This window comes from Heteronotia binoei, chromosome 15, assembly GCF_032191835.1.
Source record: "Heteronotia binoei isolate CCM8104 ecotype False Entrance Well chromosome 15, APGP_CSIRO_Hbin_v1, whole genome shotgun sequence".
Lineage (NCBI taxonomy): Eukaryota > Metazoa > Chordata > Lepidosauria > Squamata > Gekkonidae > Heteronotia > Heteronotia binoei.
Window position 1 is genome coordinate 19,110,033 of NC_083237.1, and position 25,433 is coordinate 19,135,465.

The 25,433-nt window shown below is 50.0% G+C and overlaps 1 pseudogene; it reads right to left on the bottom strand.

Annotated features, from left to right (window-relative positions):
• Positions 1 to 22,752: 22,752 nt before the first annotated feature.
• On the bottom strand, positions 22,753 to 24,003 carry LOC132584184 (arylamine N-acetyltransferase, pineal gland isozyme NAT-10-like; annotated as a pseudogene).
• Between the last annotated feature and the right edge of the window lie 1,430 nt (positions 24,004 to 25,433).

Below are 25,433 nucleotides of genomic sequence, written 5' to 3' on the forward strand. Positions count from 1 at the left end.
CAGCACTTCATTGATAAAGTTCATGAACACTGCCGGTGCTCCTTGTAACCCAAATGGCATTACTAGGTACTCAAATTGTCCCATTGGTGTATTGAATGCTGTTTTCCATTCATCCCCCTCTTTGATGCGCACCCTGAAGTACGCATCCCTCAAGTCCAGCTTAGTAAAGATCTTCCCCTCCGACACAGTGCTGAGTAAGTCCTTGATGAGGGCTATTGGATAAGCATTAGAGGTAGAAATCCCATTAATTCCCTGAAAATCAGTACAAAGTCTGAGCGAGCCATCTTTCTTTTTCCTAAAGAGGACTGGGACTGCATGGGGGGCCGTGGCGGGTTGGATAAAGCCTCTCTTCAGATTCTTATCTAGGAACTTCCTCAGTTCCACCTTTTCAGCCCACCCCATTGAGTACAGCTTGGCCTCAGGCAAGGTCTGCCCCGGGATCAGTTCAACGGCACAGTCCGTGTCCCTATGGGGTGGGAGTTCATCAGCCCCCTGTTCACTGAACACCCCCCTTAAGTCTCAATAAGCCTTAGGGATTGTCTGGACTTTCTCAATTTTTAAGCAAACCTCATTTCAGGGCAGCGGACTAGGGCCCCACTCCTTATTCCAATGATGGGCTCAACACCTTGTATCATTGAACTCTATCGTCTGGTCTCCCCATTGAATGTCTGGCTCGTGCTTGGCTAGCCACCCTACTCCCAAAACCACATCGTAAGAGGATGAAGGGGTTATTACAAAAGCTTCCTGGTCCCAGTGGTCTTTAATACCCACCGGTACCAATTGAGTCTCTAATATGCATTGCTCCCCCCTCATCACTGACCCATCCATCTGCTCAAACTGGATGGGATGCAGCAAAATTGTCGTGGGAAGCCCCAACGCATCCTCCAGCTTCGGGGTGATTATGTCTCTCGTGCACCCCGAGTCAATCAAAGCTTTCACCTGCATGAACCTCTTGAGACTGCTGTTTAGCAGAATTACTGGCACAAAATATAGCGACCCCGTTACTCTCACTCTGAGTGGTGTTGGTTCATCGGCGACCTGCTGACTGGCACCGTTTAGAGCAGGTCATTCTCGTTTCCCGCCGGCTCGTCCTCCCAGGACATCTCACTCAGCTCATCAATGACGATGGTCTCCTTGTCAGGCAATGAGCTCGCGGCTGCTCTTCGCCGCATCCTTAGGGCGGTCGGTCTGCTTCTTTGGAGTTGGAATGCTTGTCTTGGAGGTGGTGGATGATGGCCTGGGGGGGTTCGGGCAGCTACTGGCCAGGTAGTTCGGGTCCCCGCACTGACTGCACTTCGAGTTGATGGCGGCTTCCCGGCTCCTCCCCCCCACCTTGGTCTTCTTTGCCTCCGTCTTCATCCCTGGTTTTGGGTCACGGCCCGACTTGCCGCTCTGCTGCTGGCACTGCATGGCCACTCTCTTCATGTTGGTCTCCACCTCTCCCACCAGCTGTATCCACCCCAACCAGGGTGGTTGGCCTCGCTTGCTGCAGGGCTCAATCCAGGACACTAGCGTTCAGCCCTCGGGTGAAATGCTCAATCTTCATCAGCTCACTCCACCCCCTCACTTTGGCCGCGTTGGAGCGGAACTCGGCTGCATACTCATGGATCGACTTAGAGTCTTGTTGTATGTCCCTCAGGGCGGCCAACGTGCAGGTCTCCTGTAGGGAGTCCTCATACTGGGCCAGCAAGGCTTGGAGGAAAGTGGCCACATCGTCCAGTTCTGGGGTCATGGCCTTGTACAGACTCACGTACCGTCTTTTCATGCCCCCTTCATGCTTTGATCCCAGATAGACCACACGACTAAATTAATCATGGAAGGTGTTCCCCCAATAATGCATGTAGCTATTAGCCTGGATCGTGAAATTCTCCACCTCCTCAGGGTCCTCGTCAAAGGTGGCTTCCAACTCCCTTCCTCGGCCCCCATCCTGAGGGGCCGGGGGTGCTGCCGGTTGCGCCCGTGGCAGTATTGTCAAGGGTCTAGCCGCAGGCGGTTGCGGGGCTCTTCTCGGGTCAGTCGTCCTCAGAATCTGGTTGACTTGCCTGTTGAATTCTCTGGCCATCATGGTGGTCATCACTTGCATCTCGTCCTGCAACCCCTTGGTGAACTCTTCAACTTCCTTTCGTACCTGTCAGAACTTGTAACTTTCATATATGCTGTGAGCCACCCTGACTCCATATTGCAGGCCCACACTAACACATGATGCTTTGCCTCTGTAACTAACACCAAATGCTTTGCATTTCAAACACCCTGTGATCCTTGGAGGGTGACAGATAACCTCTGGTCAACATCTGCAGATGGCCGTTTGAAGCCAGGCCAAACAGGCCTTCTCAGCGGGAATGCATCCTCCCTTCTGATAACGATCCCTGAGAATGAGACACTTGTCTGTAACCCGTGTGAAAGATAGTTTTATTGTTGCTGTCCTAACCACATAAAATGTAACTAGATGCCAGGCACAGGCATCAGTGTTATCTTGTAGCTTCAGCACTGTAGTTCTCGAATAAACGCCTATACTTTGTAACAAGTTTGGACTCTGTTTGAAGTTCTGCCAGTTCTGACATTATAACACTGATCCCATTATTCTGGGACTTATCCGAACTGGCAACCTGGCTGAATGGCAGCAAAGGCTCCAGACAACGGAGAGCCCAGCACACCCCCGGAGGAGAGGCCGCTAGAGCCCGGGGTGAACGCAGTGAGACGCAAGATCAAGGACCCCGCGCACTTCTCCACGGACGCTTTCCCCTCACGGAGTTGGAGCCCAAGAAAGTTGACCGCCGCCATGGACGCGAAATACCGGGTGCTCGCCACCGGCGCGGGGGGAGACGAAGAGGATCCCAGATGGGATGAAGGAATCGCCCCCGGCGGGGGCGGGGACCCGATCCGAGCACTCCGCAATGAGCTGTTCGACTGGGTGAGGGACATCCACGACCAGGTCCACATGTCCCACGTGCAGATGGCAGAAGAAATGCAACAACAGATGGGTGCCCTTCGCGACTAGATCCGCGCCCTGCAAGGGGCCCTGCCAGCCACCCCGGCAGGACCACCCGGAGGGGGGCCCGCACCCCAGCCGGCCCCAGGCCCCCCAGCCCTGCCGCCTGCCGGGCCTGGTGATGGAGGGGGAGGAGGCCCCGTAGGGCCACCAGCACTGGCCCCCCCGGCACCGGCCCCGGTTGGTCTCCCACCCGCAGCGCCAGCAGCCCTGGGGGCTCCCGCGGCGCCACCGGCCCCGGTGGGCCCCATGGCTCCAGTGCCCCCAGCACCGGTCCCGGGCCCTGTACCAGCGGGACCGCCACCAGCCGCCCCAGGAGGGGGCGACGGGGGGGGAGCACGGGAGCTGAAGATCACCTTCGATGGGGATGGGGACGAGGTGGAGTACTTCACCATCCAGTGCAACAACTTTTTCACGCACTGGGGAGCGAGTTACCCCATGGAGGTGAGCCGTGTGGACCACATCGCCTCCAAGTTGAAAGGGGCCGCCAGGAAGTGGTACGTGGGGTTCTACACCGGGCGCAAGCCCGAGCTGGCCACGGTGGCCGATTTTCTCCAGGCGATGCTACGGCAGTATGGAGACCCCCTCCGAGAAGAGAAGGCCATCGAAGCCCTCCAGAGAATCGAACAGGGAAACCGCACCACCCGCGAGTACGCCACCAAATTCATGGGCCACTGTGCAGCGGCGAGGGGATGGAGCGAGGTGATGAAGTACACCGCTTTCAAGAACGGGCTGAACGCAAACATCCTCGACCGGTGCTACCATAAGGGGCAGCCCGACACCCTGGTCGGCTGGATCCAACTGGCCGGAGAAGTGGAGACCAACTTGCAGCATGTCGGAATGCGCCGCCAACAGCAGCTGGGGAAGAAAGGGGGAAAGCCAGCCCAAACTACCAGCAAACCCGAGGGGAAACGGTCCCCGACCACCTCCACTCCCGTGGCGACCAGCAGTAAGTGCTTCAGGTGTGGGGACCCAGGGCACCTCACAGCCAATTGCCCCGTGAAGCCACCGCCAACCCCTACCATGCCCAAGCCACCTGCGGGGACCCCGAAGAAAGGCGGAGGCCGCACCAAGGAGCCCAGTCGGGGTGCCATCGCCGCTTCCATGGCGATTGACGAGGATTTTACCACCATTGCCAAGTCCAGCGAGGAGTCGTGGGACCAGGAGTCGGGGGAAAACTGCAACGACCTGCTTTAATCGGTGCCGCAAAGCAGGTCCGGGAGACACCGGCACCAATGACGGTGAGAGTTACCGGGGAACTTTTATTCATGGCAGTGACAATGTTGAACCCCAGCCTAAAGCGCTTTATGCACGCCCGAGCCCTAATTGACTCCGGGTGCACCAGGGACATTATCACCCCACGGCTAGTGGAAGCCCTGGGCCTAACCCGATCCCCCTTGCCCCACCCCATCCAATTCGAGCAGATGGACGGGTCGGTGATGAAGGGGGAACCCGGCACCCATGAGACTCAGGCGGTCCCAGTAGGGATGGAAAACCACTGGGGGATTGAGACATTCGTAATAGCCCCGTCCTCCTCTTTCGACATAGTAGTGGGAGCGGGGTGGTTAGCACGGCACCAGCCGGACATACGGTGGGAGGAGCAGATTGTACGTTTCCCCGACTGGCGGTGTGAGCACCACCACTGGCGCCCCGAATGGGGACCCAAGGCGCTTCCTCAAAACGAGAGGCTCTGCCTTACGATAGAGGAGGTAGGATCAATCCCGGAGGAATACAGGGATCTGAGAAAGGCCTTTAGCGAACAAGAAGCGGATGAACTCCCCCCGCACCGCCCCACTGACTGTGCCATTGAGCTGATACCGGGGCAAGAACTACCAAAAGCCAAACTGTATTCCATGGGTTGGGCGGAGAAAGCAGAACTGAAAAAGTTTATTGACAAAAACCTGAAGCGGGGTTTCATCAGGCCGGCCACGGCCCCCCACGCGGCGTCTGAGACTTTGCACAGATTTTCGTGGGATAAACGGGATTTCTATGTCCAACGCCTACCCGATCCCGCTGATAAAGGACCTACTGAGCACCGTGGCTGAAGGCAAGGTGTTCACCAAACTCGGCCTCCGCGATGCGTACTTCCGCGTGCGAATCAAGGAGGGCGACGAGTGGAAAATGGCGTTCAACACGCCAATGGGGCAATTTGAGTACTTGGTGATGCCCTTCGGACTTCAGGGGGCACCCGGGGTATTTATGAACTTTATCAATGAAGTGTTGAGAGAGTACCTGTATAAGGGGGTGGTGGTTTACCTGGATGACATCATTATTTACTCGAAAGACCTTGAATCACATGTACCATTAGTGAGAAAAGTGTTGACCACCCTGTATCAAAACAAATTGTATGCCAAACTGTCGAAATGTGAGTTCCATAAAACGGAACTAGACTATCTGGGGTTTCGGGTGTCGGGGGGAGGATTAGCGATGGACCCTGCGAAAATCCAAGCAGTCTTAGATTGGGAACCTCCCCGAACCCAACGGCAGCTCCAATCGTTCCTCGGGTTCGCAAATTTTTACCACGGGTTCATTAAGGGGTTCGCCAGAGTCATGTTGCCCCTAACAGAGCTCCTCAAAACGAAGGGGAAAGGGGAGGAGGCGAAAAAACCCGGCGCGCGGCTAACCTGGTCACCTGAGTGCCAGCGCGCTTTCGATGAACTCAAATGACTGTTCACGTCGGAACCAGTCCTGGCCCACCCCAACGAACTAAAACCCTTTGTGATGCAATGTGACGCTTCCGACGTCGCGGTGGGGGCAATATTAATGCAGAAAGATGATGAGGGGGGCTCCGACCCTGTGCTTACATTTCACACAAATTCTCAAACGAACAGAGAAACTGGTCAGTGTGGGACAAGGAAGCGTTTGCGGTCACGTTTGCCTTAAAAACATGGCGGTCGTGGCTAGAAGGGGCACGAGTCCCATTCGAAATTTGGACTGATCACAAGAACTTAGAGGCCCTGACCGGCCGCCGCAAACTGACCGCAAAACAGATACGGTGGGCGGGATTTTTCGCCAAATTCGACTTTGTACTGAAACACATCCCTGGGACCAAAAACTTCTTGACCGACACGCTGTTGCGAATGCCCCAACATGACAGCCAAAGAGAGGAAGTGATAGACTCCCTCATTCCCCCCTCGGCAGTGGTGGGGGGGGGTCACTACCCGGTCTGGGAAGCAAACAGGAGCCCCTGAGTTAAAAGAAAGAGACCGCTTTGTGGCCGAGACGGAAGCGGAGGGGAGGGAACGGCCCGAAGGGACAGAAAAAGGGGAGGGGGGACTCTGGTTCTACAAAGGGAAAATTTACGTACCCAAAAGTCTAAGGAAGGAAGTGCTCGAACAGTGTCACTCCAGCCGCTTGGCGGGGCACTTCGGCTATGTGAAAACTCTAAATCTGCTAACCCGGCAATTCTGGTGGCCCCACTTGAAAAGAGACGTGTTGGGGTTCATAAGTTCCTGCCCGACTTGTATCATGGCAAAACGAAGGGGGGGGGGAACCGCCCGGCCACCTAGTGCCCCTCCCCACGGCAACCAGACCCTGGTCGGTGGTGTCAATGGATTTCATAGTCGAACTGCCCCCCTCGCAGGGGAAAACAGTGATCCTGGTGGTGGTAGATACATTCTCCAAACAAGCGCATTTCATCCCCTGCAAAAAATTGCCCAATGCCAAGAAACTGGCGCAACTATTCTTTAACCACGTGGTCCGCCTACACTCATTCCCAGACAAGGTCATTAGTGACCGCGGGCCTCAGTTCGTTGCCAACTTCTGGCGGGAGTTTTGCAAAATCACCAGAATAGAGCAGGGGCTCAGCTCAGCCTATCACCCCCAAACAGACAGACAGACGGAGAGGGTGAACGGGCTTCTAGAGCAATACCTCCGGTGTTTCATTAACTACCAACAAACAAACTGGGTGGAACTGTTAGCTTTTGCAGAATATGGGTACAACAACAGCCTCCACAGCTCCACCAAAACCTCCCCCTTCCAGATAGTGAGTGGATATGAAGGGAAACCCTTTCCACACCTCCCCCTACCGGCAGGATCCCCTGAACCAACTTCTTGTCAGCAATGGTGGGAGGGAATACGCAAAGGGTGGAAAGTGATCCAAGAAAATCTGGATGAGGCCAAAGAAGAGTACAAACGCCACTTCGACAAGAAGCATGCCCCTCAGTGGGAGTTCAAGGAGGGAGAGCAAGTATTTTTATCCACCAAGAACCTCCCTCTCCCTCAAGCATGCCGCAAACTGGCCTACAAATACTTAGGGCCCTTCAGAATAAAAAGAGTGATTAACAAAGTGACTGTAGAATTGGAATTGCCCAAATTGCTGAGTAAGATCCACCCTGTTTTTCATTGCAGCCTTCTTTGCAAAGATCCTGGAGCTACATCATGGCACCCTCGCCCTCCAGAGCCACCTCCTACTCGAGTGAAGGGCCAGAGCCACCATGAGGTGCAGGAGATCTTGGACTCAGTGGTCAGGCGAGGGGTACTGTACTACCTCATCAGGTGGAAGTACTTTCCCCCGAGCTGTGACGAGTGGGTCAAAGCTAGCGATGTAGCCGCTCCCCAATTGCTTAAGAAATTCCACCTGCTGTACCCACACAAGCCCAAGGCAAAGAGCTTAGGGGGGGCAGTATGTCAGAACTTGTAACTTTCATACATGCTGTGAGCCACCCTGACTCCATATTGCAGCCCAAACTAACACATGATGCTTTGCCTCTGTAACTAACACCAAATGCTTTGCATTTCAAACACCCTGTGATCCTTGGAGGGTGACAGATAACCTCTGGTCAACATCTGCAGATGGCTGTTTGAAGGAGGCCAAACAGGCCTTCTCAGCAGGAATGCATCCTCCCTTCTGATAACGATCCCTGAGAATGAGACACTTGTCTGTACCCCGTGTGAAAGATGGTTTTATTGTTGCTGTCCTAACCACATAAAATGTAACTAGATGCCAGGCACAGGCATCAGTGTTATCTTGTAGCTTCAGCACTGTAGTTCTCGAATAAACGAGACTCTGTTTGACGTTCTGCCAGTTCTGACAGTACCATTAATCGGAATTCTCGAGCAATCTCGTCTTCCTCCTCCCCCGGGCCCATTATCTCGTGGGTCCCAACCGTTTCCACCTCTGCCAAAGGTGGATCGGCTTCCACGCCGGTCACTGCTGCGCTTCCCTCCTCTCCAGGCTCGGCCACCTCGCCCTCTCCATTGGCCATCTTCACCCAGCGCATGTGCCTGGTTAGGATGGCATCTCTGCATACCGGGGCCTCATCCATCATGGTGGTGGGGGTACGCGGTTGCCACTGGCACGGGGTGGCCAAGAGTTGTTGAATATGGAGAGGGGAGCCCTTTCCAGCAACTCTCTGGGCATCCAGCACATGCCATGGCGGTGTTGGTGCTCTCGCCCCTTCCTCAGGTTCTGGAAGTTCACTGCTCACTGGAATCTTTTCAGCCATTCAGTTATAAAGTTGCCAGGGTGGTTAAACTTCTTATAGGATCACTCTCACAATGTCAAGCATGCGGTTTCAATGATGAGTCGAGCTTGATACAAAACTACGTTTATTGATATACCGATATTTTCAGTGTAACAGATTTTTGAGAGTGATGCTACAGATACATTGATGCAATACTTTTAAGGCTTACTTCAAAAGGATTCCAAAAGGTGGGGGCGAGGGATAGCTCTCACACATAAACTATCATAAATGTCTACATTCTCATGGCGTTATCAGGACTCTGTCCTTGCTCTCTCCAGATGTGTCGCACTCCCTAACAGGAATGTATGGGAAGGTGCTGATTACTTCTTCTCAAGTTAGTTTAGTTTCTCTCTACTTCTACTTTGCAAGCAATAAAGCAAGAAGGGGGAGGGGGAAAGAATAACAGAGTTAACAGACCTTGGTCCTCCGAGACATTTCACAGACCAGTGTTATGGAGGACCCTAAAACAATCAATTATCAATCGAATTTTACCATGCTTGACACTCAGACTTTTGCAACCACAATTACTAATTAAAATGTATACAATACTCGCATTTATAAGCTATCTTAATGTAACTTTAATCCATACACTTAATTAATATATTCAATTAATTCATAAGAACATAAGAAAAGCCATGTTGAATCAGACCAATGGCCCATTCAGTCCAACACTCTGTGTCACACAGTGGCCAAAACCCCAGGTGCCATCAGGAGGTCCATCAGTGGGGCCAGGACACCAGAAGTCCTCCCACTGTTGCCCCCCCAAGCCCAAGCACCAAGAATACAGATCATCACTGCCCCAGACAGAGAGTTCCAACAATACGCTATGGCTAATAGCCCCTGATGGAAGCTCCTGATGGACTTCTGCTCCATATGCTTATCCAATTCATTACAAAATCATGCATACATCCAGGGCTTTTTTGAGCAGGAACGCAGAGGAACACAGTTCCGGCTGGCTTGGTGTCAGGGTGTGTGGTCTAATATGCAAATGAATTCACGCTAGGCTTTTTCTACAAAAACCCTTATGTGAAACAATGGTGACATCAGGGGGTGTGGCCTAATATGCAAATGAGTTCCTGCTAGACTTTTTCTGCCAAAAAAGCCCTGCATACATCACCACTAGTCACTAACTGTACAAGTCCTTGTGAACAGGGATCACAATCCTCATACAATAGAAGTCCTTTCTCTCTCACCAATGGATGTTCACAATGCAATCTGTAATTCTTTCAAGAGGAAATCAATCTACTCTTCAGTTGTACCCCTCCCCACAATGATTCCTTCAAAAGTGGCCATAAAGATTTGTAGATTTCAGAAGAAGGCATTTCAAAGGCTATCTTGTAAGTTTGTAGATTTCAAAGGAAGGCACTACAAAAGTTATCATGTATATTTCACAGGAAGGCATCATAGAGCTTCAGTCCTGGCCAACCAACCCATTAGCATGTAGTTTGTTTCCCATAGCTTCACCCAGGATATTATATTAAAATTATATTAAAAGAATATATATTATATATAGGATAATATATTAAAAGGATATTGTAGCACTGGAAAAAGTGCAGAAAAGGGCAACTAGAATGATTACAGGTTTGGAACACTTTCCCTATGAAGAAAGGTTAAAACGCTTGAGGCTCTTTAGCTTGAAGAAACTGCGGGGTGACATGATAGAGGTTTACAAGATTATGCATGGGATGGAGAAGGTAGAGAAAGAAGTACTTTTCTCCCTTTCTCACAATACAAGAACTCGTGGGCATTCAATGAAATTGCTGAGCAGTCGGGTTAGAACAGATAAAAGGAGGTACTTCTTCACCCAAAGGGTGATTAACATGTGGAATTCACTGCCACAGGAGGTGGTGGCAGCTACAAGCATAGCCAGCTTCAAGAGGGGTTTAGATAAAAATATGGAGCAGAGGTCCATCAGTGGCTATTAGCCACAGTGTGTATATATATGTATATGTATAAATTTTTGGCCACTGTGTGATACAGAGTGTTGGACTGGATGGGCCATTGGCCTGATCCAACATGGCTTCTCTTATGTTCTTAGGACCGGACCAACTCTGAAACTAACACCCTGCATCGGCTGAGAATTCACTGTGTGAGTCTAGAATTTCCAAGGCCAACCCTGCAAGCAGACATGCAGAGACATCTTAAAAGAAGCCAATGAGCGTGTGCCAGAGCTGGCCCCCTCCAGGTTTCATCCGTCCACTGAAACACAAGTCTCAGACCCAAAAAGACAACCCAGTCCAGGGGTGGTAGGCTTGACAACTCCAGGCTGAGAAATGCCTGGAGATTTGTGGGTGGAGCCTGTGGAGGGACAGTATATAATGCCATAAAACTGTGGAAAGACATAAACCCTCCAAAGCAGGCATTTTCTGCAGGTGAAGTGATCTCCATGGTCTGGATAGATCCAGGTTGGTCTGAAGCAGTAGAACAAAGCAAGACCCACAAAGTTTTATTCAGAATGTATGCTTTCATGTGCTCTAAGCATACGTCATCAGACACTAACTGATAAACACCAGACCCCAACTTGTGATTCTTTAAATCTGCTAAATAACATTCCCATGACTGTGCATATGAACTCACTGCCCACTTTCTCTGTAATTAGGACTGCTTGCCATTCCATACTATTGTCTGATGACGTGAGCTTCTAGCACACGAAAGCTGAAACTTGACTCTTCCATGGTCTGGAGTTCAGTTGTAATCCTGAGAGATCTCCAGGCCCCATCTAGAGTCTCTGATTCAGGGAGAAGGGCGGGGAATAAATCTGCTACTCTTCTTCTTTCGGGGATGTCCCACTGCCACCAAGGAACAGCACAGGGGGCTGCGGTCTGCCTTCAAAGGCCCTGGGCTCCTCCACACCAGAAAGAGCCAGGGCTTGCTAGACTCCTTCCCACCCTCGGGGAGGTTCCATGCACCATGAAAATGGTCTGGTTGTTGGGGAGGGCACCCCTTGGCCTTTGGGCAAATGCCCAACTTATCCTCTTTGGAGCTGGCTGTGTTTAGAGGAGCTCCAGGCATGGCTGGCTGCAGGTACGATATGAGCCAGCATGATGCACTGGTTAAGAGTATTGGACTAGGACCTGGGAAGACCTGGGGTTTGAATCCCCACTCCTGCCATGGAAGCCTCCTGGTGGCCTTGAGCCCGGCACCACTCTCAGCCTCACCAAGGTCGTTGTGAGGATAGAATAGAGGATGGCCTGCACTTTGGGTCCCTATTGGGGTGTGAGGTGGGATAGAGATGAAGTAAATAAAAGAAATAAAATACAATGCTATCTAGTCCTCCTCAAGGAGCCCCGTGGCGCAGAGTGGTAAAGCTGCAGTATTGCAGTCCAAGCTCTGCTCAGGACCTGAGTTCGAGCCCGGCAAAGCTGGGTTCAGGTAGCTGGCTCCAGGTTGACTCAGCCTTCCATCCTTCTGAGGTCGGCCGAATGAGTGCCCCGCTTTCTGGGGGGGAAGTGTCGATGACTGGGGAAGGCAGTGGCAAACCATCCCGTAAAACAGTCTGCCGTGAAAACATCGTGATGCGTCATCACCCCAGAGTTGGAAATGACTGCTGCTTGCACCTTTACCTTTTTTTTTTTAAGTCTTACTCTATGGAGACCTTCATCTCTTCCTCGGATGGGCACTCAGTGATGGTAGGAGCAAATCTGCCCAGCGTCTCTCTTGGGCGGTGGGCTCTCTGGAAGACCCATGGATACAGCGCCTCAAGAATAAACCCAAGTCTATGTTCTTTTTAATAAAAAAGTTTTATTACCAATACAAATGGAACACCAGTAATTAGGAGGAGATATAATAGTACAAATAAAACCTTAATAGTTAGTAGAATGTCTGTGTGGCGGGCAGTCCTAGCAAGATATTCCAAACAATAGATACTTAATCTATACTTCAGCAAGCCTTACCATAACTAATACTTCAGCAAGCCTTATTATATCTAATGCTTCAGCAAGCCTTATTATAGCTAATGCTTCAGCAAGCCTTACCATAACTAATACTTCAGCAAGCCTTACTATAACTAATGCTTCAGCAAGCCTTACTATAACTAATGCTTCAGCAAGCCTTATTATATCCAGTGGTGGGATTCAGCCGGTTCGCACCAGTTCTGCAGAACCAATACCTAATGTGCTATCGGTTCAGCAGAACCGGTTGTTGGCCGGGCGCCTGCTTTTAATTTTTATCCACGAAGGATCCTCCAGCAGCCCGCCACATCGCGGCGTGGTTGCCGGGGAGATTTTCCCCCCTCCGGAGGACAGAGCGGCCAATCTTCCGCGCTTTTGGTGCGTTTGCAGGGGGCGGGGCTTCTGTTTGCCTTCTGAAGCCTCCACTCTGTGTTAAAAGCGGCGTGCCGCGTGCATCGCCTTCCCCCCCAGGAAGTGCATCGTGTCCTTAGGAGCGCTTTTGGCGCGTTTGCAGGGGGCGGGGCTTCTGTGTGTTAAGAGTGGCGTGCTGCGTGCATCGCCTTCGCCGTCCTCAGGACTCAGGAGCCCTCCTCTGCAGCTGATTTCCAGCGCTCAATATTTGTGGGCCACGCATGCAGGGAGACTGAGGCTTCGCTCAGCTGCCGCGGCTTGGAGGACTTTCCCTTCAGAAGGTTCCTTTTTTTTTTTAGCTTGTTATATTTTCTTAAAAATGGTAGTTGATATTAATTATTTTTTCTATATCACCCTGGGAAGTGCCAGTATATTATGAACATGAATCTACAAGCCTCGCATGGAGCCCTTAAATGAGAAATGAGCCTCTGGATGTGTATCTACAGGCTTATAGTACCAGTTTTATAAAACTGTACCAGCGGCCTGCTCCTCTACCCTCCCGTCCCCTCGGCTAAAAGCAGAGAAGAGGGTGGAGGCAGGCCAGGACTCGGACTTGGGGTTGCTAAAGCGGCAGCAGCGCACAGCGGCCTGCTCCTCTCCCTTCCCGTCCCCTCAGGTAAAATCAGAGAAGAGGGTGGACTCGGCTGACTCACTTTTGTGCATTGGCCCTGAAAGATGACAGAAGGGTATGATGCTAAAGATATTTGCATGTGCGCCTGGAGCACACAAGGAGCAAGGGCCAGATATTCCATGGATTGTGAGTACCTAGTTAGTGCCTTTCATTTTGCTTATTTTACTCAGTGCACCTGGATTTACCTTGTAGTTAGGGTTGCCAATCTCCAGGAGGAAGCAGGGGATCCCCTGGTTTGGAGGCCCTCCCCCTGCTTCAGGGTCGTCAGAAAGTGGGGGGGGGGGAGGGAAATGTCTGCTGGGAACTCTGTTATTCCCTATGGAGATTTATTCCCATAGAAAATCATAGAGAATTGATCTGCGGGTATCTAGGGCTCTGGGGGGGCTGTTTTTTGGGGTAGAGGCACCAATTTTTAAATATAGTGCCTCTCCCCAAAATACCCTCCCAGTTTCAAAAAGATTGGGCTAGGGGGTCCAATTCTATGACCCCCAAAAGAAGGTGCCCTTATCCTTCATTATTTCCTATGAAAGGAAGGCATTGAAAAGGTGTGCCGTCCCTTTAAATGTGAGGGCCAGAACTCCCTTTGGAATTCAATTATGCTTGTCACAGCCTTGATCTTGGCTCCACCCCTAATGTCTCCTGGCTCCACCCCCAAAGTCTCCTGGCTCCACCCCCAAAGTCCCCATATATTTCTTGAATTGGACTTGGCAACCCTAGCTGGGTGACCTAGATAGATCATGCCCCCCCTCAACCCTGAGCCTATAGACACCTTTGAAATTCTGATGCATAGCCACAAAATATCTGCCATAAAATGGCAGCTACAAAATGGAGCCAGCTACAAAATGGCTTCCACAGCTTCAGTCACACAGCGAAGATCCTTGAATTCAGCCAATCAAATACCCAGTGGCCATTCAGAAGTCTTGCTAGGCAAAAACTCTATCTGACTCCACCCACTTTATAAAAAACACTCAGTGGATGTCAGAAAAGGTGTTATAATATAATAATAATAATAATAAATTTTATTTGTACCCCGCCCTCCCCTGCCGAAGCAGGCTCAGGGCGGCTAACAATACGGTGACCAATGGTGCACCAACAATAAAACAGTTACATTAGAAACATTAAATTAACATTAAACTAACCTTAAAAGCCTAAATTAAAACAATTAACTAAAACATTTTATGACGCTATCCTTGACACTCTTCTAGTTGATGCTGATGGCGGATTTTCAGTTATTCATAAGCTAATTTAAAAAGGGTGGTCTTGCAGGCCCTGCGGAACTGATCAAGGTTCCGCAGGGCCCGCACCTCCTCTGGGAGTTGGTTCCAGAGATGTGGGGCTGCGGCCGAAAAGGCCCGAGAGCGAGTATTCTGTAGTTTAATTTGTCTTGGCCCAGGGGTAGTCAGTCTGTTCTTTCCTACTGACCTCAGTGCTCTCTGGGGTTCATACAGGGAGAGACGGTCCTTCAGGTAGGCTGGTCCTCGGCCATATAGGGCTTTAAAGGTGATAACCAGCACTTTGTACTGGACCCGGTATACAATCGGTAACCAGTGCAGTTCGCGTAGCCCCGGCCGTACATGTTCCCATCTTGGGAGACCAAGTAACAGCCTGGCCGCCGCGTTCTGCACTAGCTGTAACTTCCGGGTCCGGCACAGAGGCAGCCCCATGTAGAGGGCGTTACAGTAGTCCAATCGTGAGGTGACCGTCGCATGGATCACCGTTGCTAGGTCCCGACGCTCCAGGAAAGGGGCCAACTGCTTTGCCCGCCTCAGATGGAAGAAAGCTGACTTGGCAGTGGCTGTTATCTGGGCCTCCATTGATAATGAAGGCTCCAGTAAAACACCCAGACTCTTCACCTGCTGCGCCGCCTTTAGCTGCACACCATCGAAGGTCGGGAGGGATATTTCCCCCCCTGGAGCGCCGCGACCCACACAGAGAACCTCTGTCTTTGCCGGATTCAGCTTCAGCCCACTCAGTCTAAGCCACGTTGCGATAGCCTGTAACGCCCGATCCAGGTCTTCCGGGGGGGAGGCGGGCCGGCCGTCCATTAGCAGATAGAGCTGGGTGTCATCCGCATATTGGTGGCAGCCCAGCCCAAACCTCCTGGCAATCTGGGCAAGGGGGCGCATATAGATGTTAAATAACATCGGGGAGAGGACTGCTCCCTGAGGCACCCCACAATCTAGTGTGCGCCTCTGGGATCGTTCACCCCCGATCGCCACCCTTTGTCCCCGACCCATGAGGAAAGAGGAGAGCCATTGTAAAGCAGACCCCTTAACCCCAATGTCGGCGAGGCGGTGGATCAGTAGCCGATGGTCGACCGTATCAAATGCAGCCGACAGATCTAATAACATCAGCACTGCTACACCGCCTCGATCCAGTTGCCGTTGGAGGTCATCTGCCAAGGCGACCAAGACCGTCTCCGTCCCGTGGCCCGGTCGGAAGCCAGACTGGCACGGGTCTAGGACAGAAGCGTCATCTAGAAATCTCTGTAGCTGCAACGCCACTGCCCTCTCGATGATTTTACCTAAAAATGGTAAGTTAGACACCGGTCGATAGTTCGCCAATTCGGCCGGGTCTGCTGTTGATTTTTTCAAGAGGGGACGGACCAAGGCCTCTTTCAGAGGCGTTGGAAAACGCCCCTCTAAGAGGGATCTATTTATGATGTCCCGTAGAGGACATCTAAGCTCCCTCTGGCAAGATTTAATCAGCCAGGAGGGGCAAGGGTCCAGATCACATGTTGTTGGGCGAGCAGCGGAGAGAATTCCATCAACTTCTTCCAGGCTGAGTGGGTCGAAGTGGTCCAGCAGTAAATCCGAAGACAGGCGCGGAGCCTCAGTCTGACTTACTGTATCTAATGTGATGGGTAGGTCTTGGCGGAGTGATGAGATTTTATCTGCAAAATATTTCGCAAATGCCTCACAGCCTATCTCCAATTCTCTAACGTTTGGTTTGCCTTGTGGCAGTGTTATAAGATCGCCAATTACCCTAAACAGTTGTGCTGGGCGCGAATTTGCAGATGCAATCTTGGCTGCAAAGTATTGTTTCTTTGCAGCCTTGACTGCCATCTCATATGACTTCATAAACGTTCTATAGGATGTTCTCGTCACTTCGTCCCGAGTATGCCTCCACCGCCTCTCTAGTCGTCTGAGCCCTTGCTTCAGCTGGCGTAGCTCCAAGGTATACCATGGAGCCAGCTTCATACGAGGGCGCAGAGGGCGCCGGGGTGCGATTTCGTCGATGACCCTGGATAGCTGATCTTGCCAGACTTCCACCAGGTCATCGAGGGAATCGCCAGTGGGCCAAGGGTCCTTCAGGGCCGTTTGGAACCGTTCCGGGTCCATCAGGCCCCGAGGGCGAGCCAAAATAGGCTCTCCGCCCATACAGGGTTGGGGCGGCATCTCCATACGGGCCTTAAGGGCTAGGTGATCCGAGCATGGGACCGCTTCATCTGCGATATCGTTCACCAAAATCCCAGACGCAAAGATCAAGTCTAGTGTGTGTCCGGCCTGATGCGTGGGTGTTGTAACAAATTGAGAGAGTCCTAGTGTCGCCATGGAAGACACTAGGTCCATCGCCTGAGTGGAGGCCGTGTCGTCGACATGGACATTGAAGTCACCCAGGACCATAAGCCCCGGGCTCTCCAATGTTAGCAGACATCATTCATGGCCCTCAGGGATGGATGGACGGACACTTCCTGTTCTTTTTTAATTTTGTTTTTTAATTTCCAAAGATCTTTATTCTTCTTGTCAAACCAAGGGATAGCATTACATATCCATACAATACAATCAGAAGTACTAAATCGAGTCAGTTATCACACACCAAATGAGTTATAATACCATATACGTTTCTCAGCTTGCGATTGTTAACAAAACGTAATCAAAAGAATAACAGCTCCTTATAAAAAGCGTGCCTTGGAATAATATCTTGTTCACTTAGGTACTCAACCACAGGAAGCCAGACACTTTCTGTTCTTGTCAACACTTTTAGCCGTATGATTTCCACTGTTGCTTTCTGTGGCTTTGTTTGGCAGATTGAAATAGCTGAGACAAGCAAACCTGAAATTATTCCAATTCAAATACATGTCGTCTCTGTGTGTGTGTGTGTGTGTGTGTGTGTGTGTGTGTGTATCTCTGGAGGATATTCAGAGAGGTGGCTGAATCCAGCTTGTCTTCCCACCTTTCGGTATATCTTTTGGTATAGTTAAAATGGTCATTAGGACATAGAACCTGTTGTTGATTTATTTGAATCCCACCACTGGGTGTGTAGCCTAAATATGCAAAGGAGTTCCTGCTACAAAAAAAAGAAAGCTCTGCTGAGCAGGATGCAGAAGCGACAGGAGTCAGGAATCTACTTTATGCTCCCTCCACTGACAGCTCATCAGACCTGATTTTCTTCTCCAACAAGTCTTGTGGCTCAGGGATCTTTAATTCATAGTTGACAGCTCAGCCAACCGTATTTCCAGTCCAGGAGCCCAGGAATCTTGACTCCCGTCTCCTCCTGCCTTCCTGGCTGGCTCAGCTCAAGAGAATGACTCCGCTGGAATTTCTGGAGTTCCTCACGCTGGTTGGCTTAGAGCAAAGTCCTCGGTTTCACTATGGGAAATGAAAGGGAGAGCAAAAGAGGAAATGAGTCCTATCACGTGACCCCTGGGCACTGCAAAGAGCCTATCCAATAGCTTTGCCTTTGACTTTATGATGGCATCTTAACCCCTAGGAGTCTCTGGTTGAGCAAATCAAAGAGGATATTGGACCAATCACACAAAACAGCAATGAAATGTGGGATTCTCTGTCTGTCTCTGTCTGTCTCTTTCTCTCTCTCTCAAAGTGTTGTGTTGATTGTGCAGCAGCCAGATATACATGTCCTGAGTGTATACGAGTTAGCAAACCAGTTAACCATTGGACTATTCTTTTCTGAAAGACTGGGATGTTTAAATAACTCTTGGCAGCTTCACAAAAAATGGATTGAATCTGGTGTTGGGACAGGTGCTGTCCATGAAACTAGCTTAACTGTATAGATAATTCCTGTAGCTGTTGTAGGGTTTTTCCGCATGGAGGCTGCCCTATGCACTGCTGCTGGAAATGAAGGAGTTTGCAACAGCAACATTGTTTCACACAGGCATTTTTGCTGAAAAAGCCCAGCAGGAACTCATTTGCACATTAGGCCACACCCCCTGATGCCAAGCCAGCCGGAACTGCGTTCCTGCTCAGAAAAGGCCCTGGATCCAAAGTAGTTAGCCATGCTAGTCTGTCACTTTAAAATAGTAGAGTCCAGTAACACCTTTCATTGAGCATAAAGTATAATGGTTATGTTTGTGTGTGCTGCCCTCTGCTGGAGAGGATGTGTCATTCTCTCTGATTGTGTTGGTTGGTTTTAGATAGGATATAAAATTGAGAAGGAACCTTCCCAAGTCAGTTCTCCAGCCGTGAATTAAAATGTAACAACTGGGATTTCACTAATGTTGGATTTAATGGTCCAATAAGTGAATGAAATGAATTACCCATGAATAAGGCAAAGAAATTGGGAGAATTGTATGGCTATGTTTCCCAGAGGAATCCTGGCTTTGAAAAGAATTGGACCGATTTCACACACAGCTTACCTCGCAGTCACAATCCTATTCACTCCGCAGTGTCTGGTTGGATTTCCCGCCATCTGCGCCGAAGTTACAGGAAGTGCCGCAGCTTTTGCGTAGCAAACGTAAACCGCTAAAACCCAGTTTACGTTTGCTACGCAAAAGCCGCGGCACTTCCTGTAACTCCGGCGCAGATGGTGGGAAATCCGACAGACCCTGCGGAGGGAACAGGATTGTGACTGCAAGTTAAGCTGTGTGCGAAAATGGTAATACAGTTCTCTTTGAAGAGAAATACAGTGAGAGGGCTTCTAGCCCCACTGGTGGACCTCCTGATGGCACTTGCTTGTTTTGGCCACTGTGTGACACAGAGTGTTGGACTGGATGGGCCATTGGCCTGATCCAATATGGCTTCTCATGTATTTGGGGTATTGTATGTATCGTTATGTGCGTGGGGGTATTGGTATTTGGATTGTTATGCAGTGTTTTCTATGAATTATTTGGATGTGAATATAATAAAAAATATAAATGTGAAAGAATAAAAAAACATGGCTTCTCTTATGTTCAGGCAGCTGAGCTGAAGAGGTTGTCAAACTGTCATTTTATCGAGACACTTCTTTAAAATCATCTCAGGCTTTGCTGGCTGCTTCCAGCCCAAAATGACACCAGGGCCGAAGCACTATTTTGTCGCATACACGTGCAGATTTGCTGCCATTTGTTGATTTTACCGGTCACCTGATCCTATTTCAGCTCAACTTATGCATCTTGGCTATGAGTAGCGCTTCCTAATAGCTGCTCCCCCCCCCCTCTTCTCCTGTAAGAAGGACCTGAGGAGGTTTTATTCCATTGTTTGTACTTGAAGAAATGTGCTTGCACACAAAAGCTCATACCGCGAATAAAACTTTGTTGGTGCTACCGGACTCACACTTTGTTCTAGAATTTTTCTAGTTGTAATCCAAAAAGCCCTGATTGGGATGTCTTGATTTCACCAATCTCAGAATCTATGCAGTTGTCGATCCTGGCCGGTGGATGTCCAGGATTTCCGCACACATGCAGCAATGGCCAACCACTTCTCCTGTCTTGAAAACCGCAGGGCTTTTTTTGTAGCTGCAGCTCCTTTGCCTATTAGGCCACACACCCCTGATGTAGCCAATCCTCCAAGAGCTTACAGCAGGCCCTGTATGAAGAGCCCTGTAAGCTCTTAGAGGATCGGCTACATCAAGGGTATGTGGCCTAATATGCAAAGGAGCTCCTGCTGCAAAAAAAAAAAAAGCCCTGGAAAACCCTATGAGGTTACTCTATGTCAGCTGTGATTCAACTGGACTTCCTACCACCACTGTGACAAGAAGAGCAGCTGGATCAGCTTCTGGCACTTACAACATTGGTCATCACAGCTTTAAGTGGGATTAAGATGTTCATTTGTTTTCTAGTTTCATGATGTTGGTGGAAAGAAGCTGAGGAGTGTCATTAGACAATATCTGGATTTCTGAACATAAGAAGAAGAAAACCGCAGATTTATACCCTGCCCTTCTCTCTGAATCAGAGGCTCAGAGCGGTTTACAATCTCCTTTATTTTCTTCCCCCACAACAGACACCTTGTGAGGTGGGTGGGGGTGAGAGGGCTTTCACAGAATCTGCCCATTCAAGGACAACTCCTGCGAGAGCTATGGTGACCCAAGGCCATTCCAGCAGGTGCAAGTGGAGGAGTGGGGAATCAAACCCGGTTCTCCCAGGTAAGAGTCCACCCACTTAACCACTACACCAAACTGGCTAAGAACCAGGGCGACGCGAGATTAGAAGCAGCTCGGACTGGTGCGTCCAGAGCTGCTTCTAAATTGGACCGTTTTCACGGGAGTTATCTACAGTTACTGCCAGTTCAGACCCCATCCATGTATATTTATAGTTAGGATTTTTGGCCCCACTGTGTATTTATTACTTGGCACTTGCCCACATTGAACCTCCTTTGCCACGTTGACACCCATTCGCCCAGCCTTGACGGATCCCTCTGGAGTGCCTCACAGTCCTCCCTGGTTCTCACCACCCTGAACAACTCCGCAGAGCGCATGAACCTGTAATAGCTGCAAGACAGACAAAAATAAGGAGGTGTGTGTCTGCCCTGCAGGGATGAAAAAAATCTTGAATTCCTACCTGTCTTGCAGGACTTAGAAGTTCAGGAGCCTTCGAAAGAAAGAAATGTGGTCACCTTAGGTCTTCCCTGCTTTTTCATCCCCCCCCCCCCCACCGATCCCCCTCCCAGCCCACTCTTCCCAGCTCTTACTCCTGGTTGTCGCACACCACCGAAATCCCTGCTTTACATGCAAGTCAAAAAGGCTTGTTTGCAACCCATGGTGTGGGCTTCTCCTGTTTCAACGAGCCCCGCCTTTGGCTCCTCCCTCAACCCTTTAAAAGTCAGTATGAACACCCCTCACCTATAGCCAGGCCTCCTGTAACGTGCAAAGGAATCCCTACCGGGCGCCTGAAGGAGCTCTGCTCTCTCCCCGCCCCTTCTTTCGAGAACAGGGACTACTTTATCTGCCTGCTTCACGTGGCAGAGGGTGGCTATCAATGCTCTCCATGCAGCTCGTCTGTGACTGGTACACATCTGTTGTTCTTTGAACCTGCTGTTTCCCTAACAGCTGGTAGCTGATGCAGGCTTGCTTCTGAGTTAAAATTGGATTCGTGCTTCATTCTTACCTCTTGCCTAAGGCTTGTTTTAAAAATAAGAGCAATCTGCCCTTGGAGTCTACCTGTTGCAGATCTGCATGAGTTCCTGTGAGCCTGCCTCCACTGTGGACAGGTAAGGCTGCTGCATCTCTTCATGGAGAGGAGCTCATTAAACCCAGTGCAGAGGCACGAGGAGGCCTCGTTCACACATGCAGGTAGAGTGGTCTGCGTGATTAGATTGGAGATGGTGTTTTAGAATGCTTGCCCATGCCCAAACTTCCTGCAGATAGAAAACTAGCAAGACTATTATGTGCTGTTCTGTGTTCTTGCTCATATACTGTTCATAGTGTTAGTAACTGAAGCATGGTTCTACCCTCCAGGACCCAAATGCCTACGTTCCGATTGGCCATTCTGTCTGAACTGGCCAATCGGGACACAAGGCATGTATCAATGTACATGTAAATGAAGGATCCTGGAGAGACCAATGGGGCAGATTCCAGCCGACTAAAAGAGGTGTGTCCTTCCCCAACTATATATATTGCCTGTTTTGCCTGATTGCTCTCCAGTTTGGTTCTTTCAATAAAGAAGTTATGTTGTTAGCAGGGGTGGAATTCTAGCAGGAGCTTCTTTGCATATTAGGCCACACACCGCTGATGTAGCCAATCCTCCAAGAGCTTACAAGGCTCTTTTTTTTGTAAGCTCTTGGAGGATTGGCTACATCAGGGGTGTGTGGCCTGACATGCAAAGGGGAGCCTGCTAGAATTCCACTCCTGGTTGCTAGGACTTTTTTTGTAGCAGGAACTCCTTTGCATATTAGGCCACACACCCCTAATGTAGCCAATCCTCCAGGAGCTTACAGGGCTCTTAGTACAGGACCTACTGAAAGCTCTTGGAGGACTGGAGGACTGGCTACATCAGGGGCCTGTGGCTTAATATACAAAGAAATTCCTGCTACAAAAAAAAAGCCCTGGGACTTGTTACCCACAGCTGCACTCACTTTTTAATCATGACTTTAGCAGATCTGTCCCCTTGGTCTGCTGCTTTTCTGCTTGCACAGGCTTTTGTTTAAACACACCACAAATAGGGAATGGGATGATAATGAACAAAGGAGAAACAAAAAGAAACTACACCACGTGTCTAATAATAGAAACATATTATTTGCAGTCACCTGTATAATCATTCAATGAATTTTACACAATAAATTTTCCTTACGCTCATTAACAATATGCATTCAAGTTCACATATTCTGTTGTGGTCCTTAAGATTATATCGAGGCCTTTAAGTGCAACTCGAAAAAACTGTAAACCGCACTAGAAAAATGATCAAATTGCTTTTGTAAAGGACCAGCATTTTTTTTTTCAAACAGACTGCTGCAATGGTATCTTTCCAAAATATCACATCGGATGCCTCGAAGACAAGGGAATATTCAGAACTGAAACCCCGGCCTCCTCATGCCAGGCTCTGGAACATCCTGTGATATGACATCAGTTCTGACAGAGACTGAAACCTGTGTGCAAAGAGATGATGTATAATCCAGTTTCTAGCCTGCTGTCCAAATCGGAGACCCGTTTCCCTTCTACCTTCTCAGTCTTCTTCAGGAGGTGGCATGATCTTTTCATCCTTTGGCTCGAAGTCCCTCTCCAACTGAATCCCAAATTTCTCACACACGACGGCTGGGATCTCAGAGCTTTGCAGTGGGGTCTCCGTACGTTTCTCCCCCATTGTGGAGATGAGACGCCATCCCATATAGGTAAGGCGCCCACCGTCTTCCTGATGCAAGGAACAGAAGGATTTGCAGGGGAAGATAGAACTGGGCGAAGTCTGGTGATAAAGGCACATGTCAGCAAAATCTTCCAGCTTCTTCTCCTCAAGGGTGAATTGATACAAAGGTCTCCCTTCCTTGCCAGGAACTTCCCGGCGCTCCAAGACCCAAACTCCCCCCTTATTGCCGAGCCAGAAGATGCCTCCATCTTGGACTTGTTCTGAGTCCGGCTTCAACTCCAGTGGCTCTAGAAAGGCTTCCCCAAAACCGACATCGCAGAGGAAGGAGCGTCCATGCAACTGGACCAAAATCACCATATGGTGCATAGGGGGGCCATAGTGCCCCGTGAAAGGGTTCCGGAAGCGACTGGACACTGCTTTGGTGTCAAATCCCAGTGTCTGCAGCAGCCACAAGAAAAGCCCGTTCAGCTCGGACAATCTTGTCGTAGAGAAGGGGCAACGCCAAGGAGATTGGCTCCCCACAGTGGATGCTCAGGCTCCCAAAGGGCACGGAGAGGAGATGGCAACGGTGGAGACGGCGCAAGGTCTCCAGAGAAGGCTGGGCGGGACCCTGGTACCCGATCCGAAATAGATATTGGCTAACGTCCATGTTGTCCTGACCTGGATGCCCCGGCAGGCCTGGTCTTGTCAGATCGAAGAAGCTAAGCAGGGGGTCAATATGAGGATGGGAGGCCCCCAAGGAAGTCCAGGGTTGTGATGAAGAGGCCAAGAAATGACAAACCACCTCTCTTGCCTTGAAATCCCGACAAGGTCACCTACAATTAAAATAAAAACAGAATTTTTTTGGGGGGGGGGGATTCAGCTGTGACTTGATGGCAACCCTCTCCCCCTGCCCCGCAAAAAAGAATCCATGCTGGGCAGTAGGGCTTCTTTTGTAGTAGTAGTAGAAGAAGAAGAAGATGATGATATTGGATTTATACCCTGCCCTACACTCTGCATCTCAGAGTCTCAGAGTGGTCACAATCTCCTTTACCTTCCCCCCAACAACAGACACCCTGTGAGGTGGGTGGGACTGAGAGAGCTTTAACAGAAACTGCCCTTTCAAGGACAGCTCCTACGAAAGCTATGGCTGACCCAAGACCATTCCAGCAGCTGCAAGTGGAGGAGTGGGGAATCAAACCCGGTTCTCCCAGGTAAGAGTCCACACACTTAACTGCTACACCAAAGTGGAACTCCTTTGCACATTATGCTACATCTCCAAGAGCTTACAGGGCTCTTACAGGGCTGTTTTTACAGGGCTTACTGCAAGCTCCAGGAGAATTGGCTACAACAGGGGTGTGTGCAGTGGTGGGATTCAGCCTTACCATAACTAATACTTCAGCAAGCCTTACTATAACTAATGCTTCAGCAAGCCTTCTTATATCTAATGCTTCAGTAATCCTTATTATATCTAATGCTTCAGCAAGCGTTACCATAACTAATGCTTCAGCAAGCCTTATTATATCTAATGCTTCAGCAAGCCTTACCATAACTAATGTTTCAGCAAGCCTTATTATATCTAATGCTTCAGCAAGCCTTACTATAACTAATGCTTCAGCAAGTCTTATTATATCTAATGCTTCAGTAATCCTTATTATATCTAATGCTTCAGCAAGCCTTACCATAACTAATGCTTCAGCAAGCCTTATTATATCTAATGCTTCAGCAAGCCTTACCATAACTAATGCTTCAGCAAGCCTTATTATATCTAATGCTTCAGCAAGCCTTACTATAACTAATGCTTCAGCAAGCCTTATTATATCTAATACTAGCAGTAACCATGATGAGTAAACAGTTTAAAAGCAGCAGGAAGTCCTCGTTCACAAAGTTTGAGCGCTCGTGACCTGTCTGCGCCTCAGCAGTTGTCGGGGTGCACTCGCCCCCGGTGCTTCCTGATCCAGCCTCGCAGCCGCGTGCCGATATTTTTGCGCTGCCTTTCGCCTCTTGCAGCTGGGCTGTGCTGTTGACTCCTTAGGGATGACCGGCTAAAGACATTGCGGACCCACTGAAAAAAGTTGGTGACGCTCCGGCGGGACGTGGGGGCGGCGGACGGGCA